Below are 12923 nucleotides of genomic sequence, written 5' to 3' on the forward strand. Positions count from 1 at the left end.
TGAAATTAATCAGAACTTGGGAATAATATCTGTGTCCTTCTTTGTCATAGTCCATTTTTAATACTTTTATGTGGATCATATTAAAAATGGCATACATTCAGACAGTGCTTGGTGCCCTCCTTTTTCCAGCTTCCTCTTCCCCCACTCCCAACAATGATTGTCTAGATTGACCATAATACATTCATACTTTTACACATATTCTAATGTAGCCCATTTTTAATTAGGGTAAGTTCTTAATACATTTGAATGTTCAATAACAATTTATGTGGTTACTTCTCTGATCCTCACTCACAAAATAGTATCTGAAAGTAGCATGATGTTTATATTTATATTTTTATTTGAACTGGATCAGTTTATATAATTTGTGAATGTCTTAATTTTTTGCAGTAAAGTTTAAGAAGATTTTCATTAATCAATAGTGTCATATAAAATTGAATATTCTATGAAGAAATATTTATAACTAATGGCTGTTATGTAAAACTGTTTAAAGTAAATTGGTGTTTAGACAAACATGTTTTCAATGATTGCATCCTGAATTATTTCAAGACATAGTTTCACATGAATTAAACCTAATTATGTAAAAAGTATTTTTTTCATAGATCATAACCCTGTTCAAGTACACTATTAACTTTCAGTTGAGTGGGCATACAAATAGCCCTTTTAAAAATGTATCCTTGTCGGGTGTGGGGGTGCACGCTTGTAATCCCTGCATTTGGGAGGTGGAGACAGGAGGATCACGCAGGTTGGGAGCTAAGAGACCCTGTTTCCAAATTTTAAAAAAAAGTATAAAATAGGTCTGGGAGTGTACCCAGAGGTAGGGTTTCTAGGAACCCCAGTACCACAAAAAAAAAAAAAAAAATAACTGTATCCTTGATACATGGTGGCTCACGCTTGTAATCCCAGCTCACGCTTGTAGTTTGGGAGGCAGAGGCTAGAGGATAGCAGTTCGCAGACAGCCTCAGCTATTTAGTGAGGCTCTCTTCAACTTAGTGAGACCCTGTTTTAAAACAAATAATAAAAATAGGACAAGGGGTATAGCTCAGAGGTCAAATGCCCCTGGGTTCCATCCTCAGACCCACTTTAGATTTATCCAAGAAATAGCAAAGGTCTAGTATTTAGAGAAAACAGCTAAGCAATCTCTTATCCAAAGCATCATGAGACAGGCTAAGCATCGTAAGGCAATATTTATGTAGTACTTAAAATAATGTTATCATAGCTGTCCATTACAAAGACATAATAATAGTCTTTCTTTTACTTAGACCATATAAAAATAAGAGGATATTTGCAATTTTAAGATCTGCTGTTTCAAATTTACTATAAAGAGACTAGGAATTTTCTATTTTAATCTAGAGATAGATTTTCTCCTGAAGACTGAGATTTATTAAATATAGAAAACACTCCATTATGTGGTATCAACTTGACACAAACACACATACCACACAACCACACATGTCCACAATGAAACACATTCTTCTCTTTTCGATTATTTAGCAGTTAGTTACTATCAAAATAATAGTAGTAGTATCATGTGACATTTACATGATAGAGGAGGTATAGTACTGGAGGACTCATGAATTTTACTGTCAGTGATGAAAATAATCCCTCAATTTAATTGCTATAATCACCATTTTAGAAATCAAGAAGCTAAGGTTTAAAGAGACTGTGGGGCTTGGCTGTATCAAAGCACAAATGATCAGGACTGCTTGGCTTCAAATTACAGATTTTCTCTGTTCTCATAGATTGTAGAAAATTAGGTTAAATATATTTATAGTACTAAATTTTAACATGTTCTCACAGTCATATTTTCTTTTTTATTTTAATGTACACTTGTTGGTGTATTATAATTATTCATCATAATGAGACTGATAGAAACATATATACAAAAAGTAATTGGTGTGTTTCTCACCAGATCCCACCCACTTCCTCCCCCTAACTGTATTGATAACTTGATATATGTACATAGTATTATTTGAACTGTTTTCTTCATCAAGTAGATGTTTTCCCTCTCCACCTCCCTTCTCAAGCCCCCTCCACTATTGTACTGTTATCTCTCCTTATTTATCTGAAGATATTTTATTTTCCAATTTCTCTGTAGCTTATGCATATGATAGAAAACACAATTATATACTTTCTTTTTAAAATTATTTTTCAATTTTTTTTAATTTATTTTTTATGTGGATCATATTGAAAATGGGATACATTCAGATGTGCTTGATGCCCTCTCCTCCTTCCACTTCCCCTTCCCTGACTCCCAACAATGAGTGTCCAGGTTGACCATGCTACATTCATACCTTTATACATATTCGAATGTAGCTCCTCCATTAATCAACCTCAGCCTTCTTCCTCTCTTACCCTTTCATTCTAGCTTTGTTACGGTTTCTCCTCCATTATCTGGAGTCCCTCTGGTATTCTTAATGCTCCCTAGTTTGGGCATAGTAGAGAACACATATGTATATTCCAATGTCTCATATTTGCTCTGTAACCTACTGCCACCTTTTGAACCCACTCTGTGAGTGTTTGTGCCCCTCTCACTTCTGACAGCTTTGTGTTTAGGCATCAGGGTGTTGGGTGTCACTTTCAATGAGTTCCCTGTAAGTCCAGGGTTATACATTTTTTCACTCTCTGCTCCATGCGCCCTTGGGCCTCTGTGCTCTTCTCACTGGGTTCAGTCTCTCTACTCTGTGCCTGCACTTCTCTACCTACACTGGTGGAGGGTATCCCGTGTAGTCATGGAGCAACCCCTGTTCACCCTATGCAGATACTGCACTTGAGCAACTTTCCTGTGTCTCTGGAAGTTCTAACGTGACTAGCTGGCCAGGTCCCGCAGCTGCTCCGGGTAGTCTTCTACCAAGTACCAAGTAACACAAGTTACTTGGTCCTGCTACCAGGTTCGCTGCACTGCTGTGGGTGCCACCTCTGGTGAGTACCTGGGCTTTTGATATCTTTTTATGCATCCTTGAAATGTATTGGTGGTCACTTAAGATGTTGGAGCTCTGTGGCCGCTTTCAAGTTCTTAGATTATCTTTCTGGATTTCTTGGGGCTGCTGTGCTGGTGTTGGCCAGAGCCAGGACTTGCAATTTGGGCCAGCAGCCTGCGATGGCATTGGCCGCTGGACTGAATCCACAGCAGGTCAGTCTCATGCTTCCGCTTTTTGCAGTTAATCTTGCAGTTCAGAGTACTAGATTCTTTCCGCAGTGGTTTCTGGTTCTGTTTTGTTTTGTGAGCTTTATTTATTTAGTTTGTCAAGATGCTGCCTTCTCGGTAGTTGAACTTGGTTTCAGCTACTGAGATGTGCTGTGTCCCGCACTCGCCATTTTAAATGCCACAACTATACACATTCCTAGACTGAATAATATCACTTAAGATAATATTATTTAGTTCCAATGATTTTTCTGAAAATCATGTAATTTTGTTCTTTATGGCTGAGTAAAATTTCACTGTATATACCACAATTCTGTAATCTGATGATGTACACCTAGGCTAATTCTAAAATTTGCTGCTGTGAAATATGCCTCTGTAAATCACTATAATGTTCTGACTTCAATTCCTTAAAAATAAAGTAATAGATATATGAAAAAATATTCAACATCATTAGCAATCAGGGAAATTCAAAGCAGTTCAAAACTACTTTGAGAATCCAACTAACTTCACATAAAATAGTAGTCACTGAGAATACAAATAGTAAATACTAGCAAAATTGTGGACTAAGATGAACCCTTATAAGCTGTTGGTGGGATTGTAAATTAGTAAAGCCACTATTTAGTACAAAGATTCTTCTCATGACTAGGAATGGAACCACCTTATGACCCAATTCTTCTTTTCTTCAGTATCTTTCTAATGGAATTAAAATCATGACCATATTTTCTAAATGTAAATAAAATAAATTTCAATGCTCTTTTAAATATGCAATATGGTAAATCTTATTCCTATATGCAAATATATTTTTATCATGACCTATCTTTTCTTCCTTTCATATTTGTGGTCATGGTAATTGAACTCAGGGGTGTTCTACCTCTGAGTACACTCCCAGACCTATTTTATTTTATTGAAGTGCTGAGGATTCAACCTAGGGAAATTCTACTTCTGAGCTATAAACCTAGCCCTATTTTTTATTCTTTATTTGAAATAGGGTCTCATTAAGTTGCAGAGGGCCTAAGCTGCTGAGGCTGGCAGCAAACTTGATATCCTCCTGTCTCAGCCTCCCAAGTACTGGCATTACAATCACGTGCCACAAAGCCCAGCTATCCCTATTCTAAAGACAAAGAAATTGTTATATTTGCAATATGTTTGCATTTTTAAATGCCCTTATAAAACAAAAAGTAACCACATACACAAGTCCACTAGAAGCAAAAGATTAGAATGTTTAGTACTTCTTTTGATCACAGTCATTCACACGTTAAAAATACCCATGTAGAGCTGGGCTTGGTTGTGCACACCTGTAATCCCAGTACTTGGGAGACACAGACAGAAGAACTGCAGTTTCAAAACCAACGTCATCAATTTAGCAAGGCCCTCAGTAACTTAGTGAGGCCCTGTTTGAAATTACAAAATTAAAATAAGGCTGGGGTATAGCTCAAATATAAAATAAATCACATAGAAACACACACACACACACACACATACAGAGAGAGAGAAATATACACAATACACTTGTGGAAAAATTTGGTGTTTATGGCTATAAATCTAAAATTATACTGCTATTGAATATCATCCATGTAACACACACACACATACACACACACATACACGTGGCTTGATTTTATATCCTCAAACCAAAAATCTTACTATTCTAAATTCACTAATGCGTACTAAAAATCCCTCTGCTAATATTAGTATAATAAATTGTCTTCTGTATATACAGCCATTATAAGAAGTTGTAGGTGATAATTAGATGCATCGGCCTTTAAAGAAGCAAGACAATTGTAGATTGTGCCATCTTTTTTATGAAAATAGCACTCGGAGTTCAAATATTAAATATAGGCATTTTCCAGTCACAGATCTACTGCTTGTAAATTATCTTGGGAGACACTTTAAAGAAAAAAATACATTTGGCACAGGAAGTTGTATTTAACTAAAAGCGCTTTTTAAAAAATGTGCATTAACATATTAGCAGGGAGTGGACCATTCCAGTCTTACACTGTCAAGCACTTAGTGTGGATAGACCTACAAATCACATTATCATCACTTTCCTACCTTCCTCAAATGTCATCGCCACAGCTGCCCCAGTAACTCTGAGCAGGCCTGAGGCTAAAGGAGACATCTGTTTGCTGACAACCTCAGATCAAATGACAAATGGGAGACAGAGATGTCAGCGCTTGGCAAGGTCAGAGGCCTTACCTATTTGTTAGTCGCGGTTGTAGACACACAGATTTTCTTCTTTTGATGGACAGACAGGAAAATGATAAACATGAAAGCAATTAATGATGATACTAATTCCTCCTCAATTAAAATTAAGTGTGGGTTGGAAAGGGAAATCATTCTTTTGTGATGGACAGGTGTTTGCTGACACATCTCTCTGTTTCTGTTGACTTTTGTTATACTTTAAAAATAATCGCTGGGAAGAAGAAAAATAATCACAGATGTTTCACTCTGATCAAGATAGACTTGAGGATTGCAGATTTCATTTATTTTGAGCAATAAACAGTGACCTATTATTTTCAATTTTGAAAGTCTTCTTTGTTTTAAATATTACTTTAATATTTTCAAACCAAGAAAAAGTCAAAAGTTTATAGTTTGGTGTTGTTGGTTTGTAGTACTAGCATGTAGTACTGATGCATGCTAGGAAAATCCTCTACCAATGAGTTATATCCTCAGTCCTCAATGCAGATTACTTCAGTGAAGATGATAAATTCAAATACCAAGAACTTCTCCATCTTAGTCACTTTTAAATCAATGTTTCAAGTTCAGTTGAAAATTTGATTTTTCTATGAAATCTTCTTGAAGAATATTCTTGCTATTCTTCATTATATTATTTCTTCCCGAAATGGCAAAGACAGATGCTGTGTTAAAAAAAAAAAAAAAAAAAAAAAAAAAAAACTCTCAGTGTTCAAAGAATGATGCTAGGAGCCTTTCTGCGTGGAGTTTTAATTTTGTTAAATTTTATCACTCAGCATGAGATGCCAGCCTTTAGTGAGAAAGACTTGATAAGAAACAAAGATTAGGTGCACTCCTCATAGAGATGGGCTTTATCTTTCACAATTCCTGTGTTATTTTTGTAATATTTCTTGGTTAGTTTTTGCTTTATTTTCACATGTTTCTATATTGATTCTTCTATCACTAATTTTATTAACAATAATAATGCTATCAATAATATTCAATAATAATATTCAATGACTTACTGGCAGTGTTAAATGATTATTAGTTTTGAGAACTGCAAATATAGGTTCTAATTATTTGTTCTATGCATATAAACTTGTCAATTAGATGTACTTGCAAATTTAAGTTTTTTTCTTTCAAATCTCAGTATTTATTTACTTATTAAATTCATAGAAACAGTAATGTATGGGAAAATGCTACAAGCAAACTTTTGTCTTTTCTTCCAGCTAATCTTTTATTAACAAGTTTTATTTAAATACTTTATACTTTCTACTCCCTTAACTATTTTCAACGTTTTGGCTCTATATTTTATTCGAAACCTAACAGCCATCGTATCATGCAACCTTATTTTCTCAGTAATATAGTAATATTCAATTTCAAACTTTACTTCAAAATAAATCTTATGTAAAAATTTTGGTACGTTAATTCTCCAAGTATATACTAGTGCCTGGGAATTGAACTATAAATGAGGATTCAATGTATAATTGAGAATCCAAAAGTCAAGCTCAGAGTTAACCATTTGAACAATATGTATTTGTTAGAGTCCAATACTAAAGCACACATAAATTAGTGGTTAGTTAAAGCAAATTAACTTTGGATGGTTTTTAAAAAAATTTGTATTTATAATTTTTAAAATTTTGATTGGTACATTGTAATTATACATCTTAATGAAGTACAAGATGGTAGAGGCATACAAATTATATATATATATATATATATATATATATATATATATATATATATATATATATATATGTGGTACTGGGTTCCTGAAAGCCCTTCTACCTCAGGGCTACACTCCCAGATCTATTTTATATATTTTTTTATTTGGAAACAGGGTCTCTTAAGCCAGCAAGGCTGACTTCGAACCTGTGCAATCCTCCTGTCTCCACCTCCCAAGCGTGGGGATTACAAGCGTGTGCCACGACGCCCGGCAATTTTTAATATTTAAACTGCTCTCCCATATGTCCTCTCGCTCTCCAAATTGACATTAACTTATAGTGAAGAACTTCCTTTCTTAATTTCTTTATTTAATAATTTAGTAAACTTCAGGGCCCTGCACTAGGGTGGGCCTGTGCACGCGGGACAGGGTAACTAAAGATAACACCTACCTAATTGTAATGCTTTTAACATGTCACTAGCATTGCACTTTTCCTCCCTACCCCCCAAACCTGTGGGTTTCCCTTGGGTGCTTATGAGCAGGTACGTACCCGGTGAACAAAGTAATTTTAAAGTCCTCCTGTCAGTCAACCCTGTCTATCAAATCCTCTTAGCCAGACAATAAGTACATACATATATAGTCAGATGTCACCACTTCTATGTGGAGTCTCTAACCATTTGGTTGAGACCTGCTCTCTTCCTTGACAGTGTGTCTTTCCAGTGATAAATCCTCTTGCTTACATAATGCATTGCTCTGGTGGTATCTGTCTGAATTCTTTCTTTTCAGCACACAAAAATAGAGAATCCTGCAGCTGAGATGGACATTTTCATACAGTTACTGTAACTGATACAGCAGAGAAGTTACTCAGAGATATACAATATAGGATTATTAGAGATTTATATTTCAGAAGTAGCTTATGTATTTTAAATCAGTGAGATAACATTTTCTTCAGTAATGGCACTGAGATGGTCAATTACACATTTAAAGGATAGAAAAACAGATCCCTGTAGAATATAAGAGAAAAAACACTGATATCAAATTCCTTAAGTTCAGATCCCAGGCTTTTCAATTTCTACAGAAGCTACTGAGATCTTCTTCCAAGAAAGACAGTGGTTTGAAACATCAATTCATCAACATTTATCTGGCTGTGGTCATGTGAAGCCCCATAACTTCTAACCACCTCTCAGTTTCAGGTAGTTTATCTTTAACTTTGAGTCCCAGGAGAGAAAGCAAGAAGAATATAGCACAAACATGAAGGAAGGAGCTGTCAAGTTGCACCTGAGTGTAGCAGGTCTGATTTCTTCTTCAGTGGACGGTGTGAGAGTAGAGGTAAAGATGAACTGAAATCGCACACATGAAGTATGTGATGCAATGCTCCATGTCCTTGGGACAAAAGGACAAAGAGAAATAAAAACAGAACAGAAATTAAAATAAAATAAAAAGATGGTGGTAAATAATTAAATGGTAGATTTGAACGAAAATAACTTAGAAATTATATGCAAGTGGCCAAAATATACTAATGAGGAAAAACTGTCATCAGACAGGTTTAAAACAAGGGAAAAGGAATTCTACTTGTAAGAGATGTTCAATATAAAAATACAGAACGTATACACTCACAAGGCCTGGAAAAATTTAACAAACATAAAAATGAAGATGGAATCTATTTAGTAATATTAAAATAATTATCATTTAAGGCCAAAAAGCCTTATTCAAATAGGCATGACAGTTCCTTAGCATGGGGATTCCTCAAAAGACTAGGAGTAGAACCATCATATGAACCAGCTGTTCTACTCCTCCATATTTTCCAAAAGAATTAAAGTTAGAATACTGTAGTGATGCATTCATATCCATGTTTATAGCAGCATGATTCATAATAACCAAAATTATAGAACCAACCTGGGTGTCCATCAGCAGATGAATTAAGAAAGAAAATGTTAAGTATATATAAAACACACACACTAAAGTTTTTTTCAACCATAAGGATGAACAAAGTTATGTCATTTGAAGAAAAATGGATGAAACTAGAGAAAATTACACTAATTGAGATCAGTCAGTTTCAGGAAGTCAAGGGTCATATGTTTTCTCTCATATGTGGAAGCCAGATTAAAAATGCTGGAAAAAAACTGGAGCTTCAGGAAAATAAAGGGAGTGATCAATAGAAGAGTGGAAAGAGGTGGGGGAGGGAGGAAGCACCAGAGGCTTGAGGAAGGGAGTAGTCCAGATAAAATTATGTGCAAATATAAAGGCATCATTTTCAGTCTCACTAGCATGTATGGGAGGAAGGATAGGATGCTGTGCATTGGAAATCTGCCAAAAAAGTTGTGTGCGTATATGAATGTATCGTTTTTATTCTCACTAGATTGTATCATTACATTGTACCAATAAAATTCTATAATAAATCATTATTGAGAGATGAAGTGAATAAAGTGAATAAATATTTTATTTCAAGGTAAAGGCTTAACTCAGACACATAAAAATATAGATTGTAAACATATGATACACATATGATAATACAAACAGAAAATAAATAAATTACAAAGTAAAATAGTTGCAAGAAAAAACTTACAAATTCATATTCAAAATGAAATGGCTTAACATAGCTATTTCAGTAAATGCTAAACTAATCCAATTATCAATCAGCAAGATCCTAGGACATTTGGAAAACAGTATTGGGGTACTAGAGCTGAAAGACAAAACCAGATTAGATGTACATGTATATATATGTATATATACATATACAGTTACAAACTCACCTGGGTCATTTTATAAAACCAACAACAAGCTAGTCACTCAAAAAGATTTTACCCTTGAAGGACTGAAGAGAGGTTAAAATTAACTTCTGTGGAGTCATGGGTAGTATAGCAATCTCTTTTTTTTTTTTAAAGGGGGCTATAATGTATTTAAACTCATTTTTATTGAAGATTATTTGCTTATAAGAAAATTTGATCCTTCATCAATTTACAATGATAATTTTATTTACCATGAGAATTTTGATCCTTTATCAACTTGTGATGAGACTATTTTATCAAATATTAATCAAAGTCAAATAAGAAGTACTAAAATAATTAAATCTTATATACAAATAGAAAAGATATTCACAAATATCTCTATTTGCAACCAATTTTATCCTCTTTAAAGCAATAATGTTGGCTATTATTAAAGATGTCTTACAGCTGAATGAATGTTTCCTCACAGTAGATTTTCATCTCTTGACTAAGAAATTTATTTTTTAGAATCATGATGAAACATAAATGTAATTTATAAAGAAGAGAAAATGAAAACTATTGACACTGACATTTATAAAAAACAATATTACTCTAAGCAAACTAATGAATGTTATTTTTATATTGTTGAAATTTTCAAAGAAATACTGCATATTAACTTTCAGTAAACACTTTTATAGTAGGAATCACATGAGTCAAATTGGCATGTCTCGGAGAGACGCAACATATCTCACTAGCTGAAATAAATTAAGTTCAACTACTAAAAAGTCAGCATCTTAATAAAGAAAATTAAATTCAGCGTACTACCCAAAACAGATTCGGGTACTACAGCAGAAGATACCCAGTAACTCTGACCTGCAAGATTCGCCGCAACACACAAAGAAAGCAGAAGTGAGCTACAGATGCAGGCAGCTGCTGGACAGCAGATGCAGGCGGTTGCTGGACTGCAGATGCAGGCGCCGGCTGGGCCACCGGCCCAATCAGGGTTTTTGGATGTAGCAATCCCTGGCACTGAGAGAATTGCCCTAGAGTCTGAAAGTGGCCATAGAGCCCCAACTTCTTAAGCTGTGAGCTCACTCGAGCACCTGAGCGGCAGTGTCTGTCCACCAGAGGTGGCCCTGCAGAGGCGCCAAAGACCTCAGGGACCTGGAAGCGGACCTGCTAACCATGCGAGCAGAGAATCAGCGGGATACGGAAGAGCTGCCAGAACTTCAGAGCCTCAGACTGGGTTGCCAGGTAACAGCATGAGCTCAGAAGCTCCACAGGACCCAAATGGGCAGACAGCAGGTGCCACCAGACATGGCGATAACTGTTGCCACCAGTGTGCACCACGGGAGCAATTTCAACCCCAATGTCACAGGAAGGGAGCTTAAGGCATGATGCCTGCACAGGGCCACAAGGGTTGCTCCAAACAAATACGAAATATTGGTAAATACACCGTATATTTGTAAAGTAGTAGGACTGTTATTTTTTTAATTTGATTTAATTTAATTTTTGATCTTTGGTTTATGTTATTTTTTGGTCTTATTCTTTAACTTTTATTTGTGTTTCTTTGGTGCTTTCACTTTATACTACATGGTTATTTGTTTGTTTTATTTTATTTTTATCTGTTTATTCTCTTAACCCATCTTGTTCTCTCTTGGCGGTCTATTTTTGTTTTTGTCAACCTTATTGTTTATATGTGATGTACAATAGCTAGCCTTTGTACTTTATTTTGTTACTTTATCTGTTTGTGTTTGCTCCTTTGCCTCACTCCTTCTACAAAGTCTTCAATTTAGGCTATATACTACCTTCCCTCAAAACTTTCTCTTTGTCTCCTACTTATCTCTTTGTTTAATACACAAAGTTTCTCACATCTCCATACTTAAATATTCCAATAAATACAAGAGTCTTACTAACTAACCTTCTCCCATTCTCAACCTGACACAACCTTATTATACTTACACTCTTCCATAACCTAATTATATCCTCTACCTTACCTGCCTCCTACACCCATCACTCTAGCTACTCCACCATCACCTAACCCTCTCCACTTGAAAAAGTACCACTTACCGGTTGACTCTTCTAAATTCCTACTACTAAGACTGTACTAAACATAATACCCACAAACAATGAGAAGACATCAGAAAAACAGGCCTGAGAATTTCGAAAATATGAGAACCAGGAATAGTGGAGAAATGACAGAAGTCTCGAATACTGACCTATAAGAAATGCAAGACGGGGAGTTCCGAATCTTGATATGATGAAATAATTTAAAACAAGTTTAGAGGAGATGAAAGATTAACTAGAAGTACTAAGAAAGAATCAGAAAGAGGTCTGGAATGAAATGAAAGTCAATAAATGAAATGAAGACAGCAATAGAAAGAAATGTTGGAAGATTAGATGAAATGGAAAGTAGAATATCAATGTTAGAAGACTGTACATCCAAAACCAAAAACACAGTAAACAGTATACAGAAGTCATTGCAGCAACAAAAGGTAGACACCCAGCAAATTTGGGACAACATGAAACATCCTAACATACAGATAGAAGGCATTGAAGAAGGGATAGAGGTACAGACCAGGGGCATCCATATTCTCTTCACAGAAATAATTTCATAAAAGTTCCCAAACATGGAAAGTGACATAGATTTTCATGTCCAGGGGATATACAGAACGCCATTAAGAAAAGATCAAAGGAGGACCTCCCCACGCAACATGATAGTCAAAATAACTAACATAGAGGCCAAGGAAAGGATCTTAAAAGCAGTGAGAATGAAAGGTCGGGTGACATACAGAGACAAAACAATAAGAATCACCCCAGACTATACAACCCAGGTAATGAATAATAGGAGAGACTGGTACAACATGATTCAGACCCTGGAAGAAAATAATTTCCAACCAAAACTACTATATCCAGTAAAACTACTATTCAAAATTGAGGGAGAAACAAAAGTGTCTTAAAATTAAAAAAAAATATATGAATTCAAAGTCAACACTAGAGAAAATGGTTAAAGAAATAATCCATAAAGAAGAAAAAAGCAGACTTCAGGACCAGAGAAGAGAAGAAGGTGATTAGAGGGGCTTCTAATTAAAGAAGAAAGAAAAAGCTACCAAAAAGATGACAGAACACAAAATGACAGAAAACAAAAATCATATTTCAATAATAACTCTTAATGACAAAGGACTTAACTCACCAATCAAAAGACATAGACTTGCAATGTGGATCAAAAAACATCATCCAA

The sequence above is a fragment of the Muscardinus avellanarius genome, assembly GCF_963383645.1.
Source record: "Muscardinus avellanarius genome assembly, chromosome: 2".
NCBI classification, from domain to species: Eukaryota; Metazoa; Chordata; class Mammalia; order Rodentia; family Gliridae; genus Muscardinus; species Muscardinus avellanarius.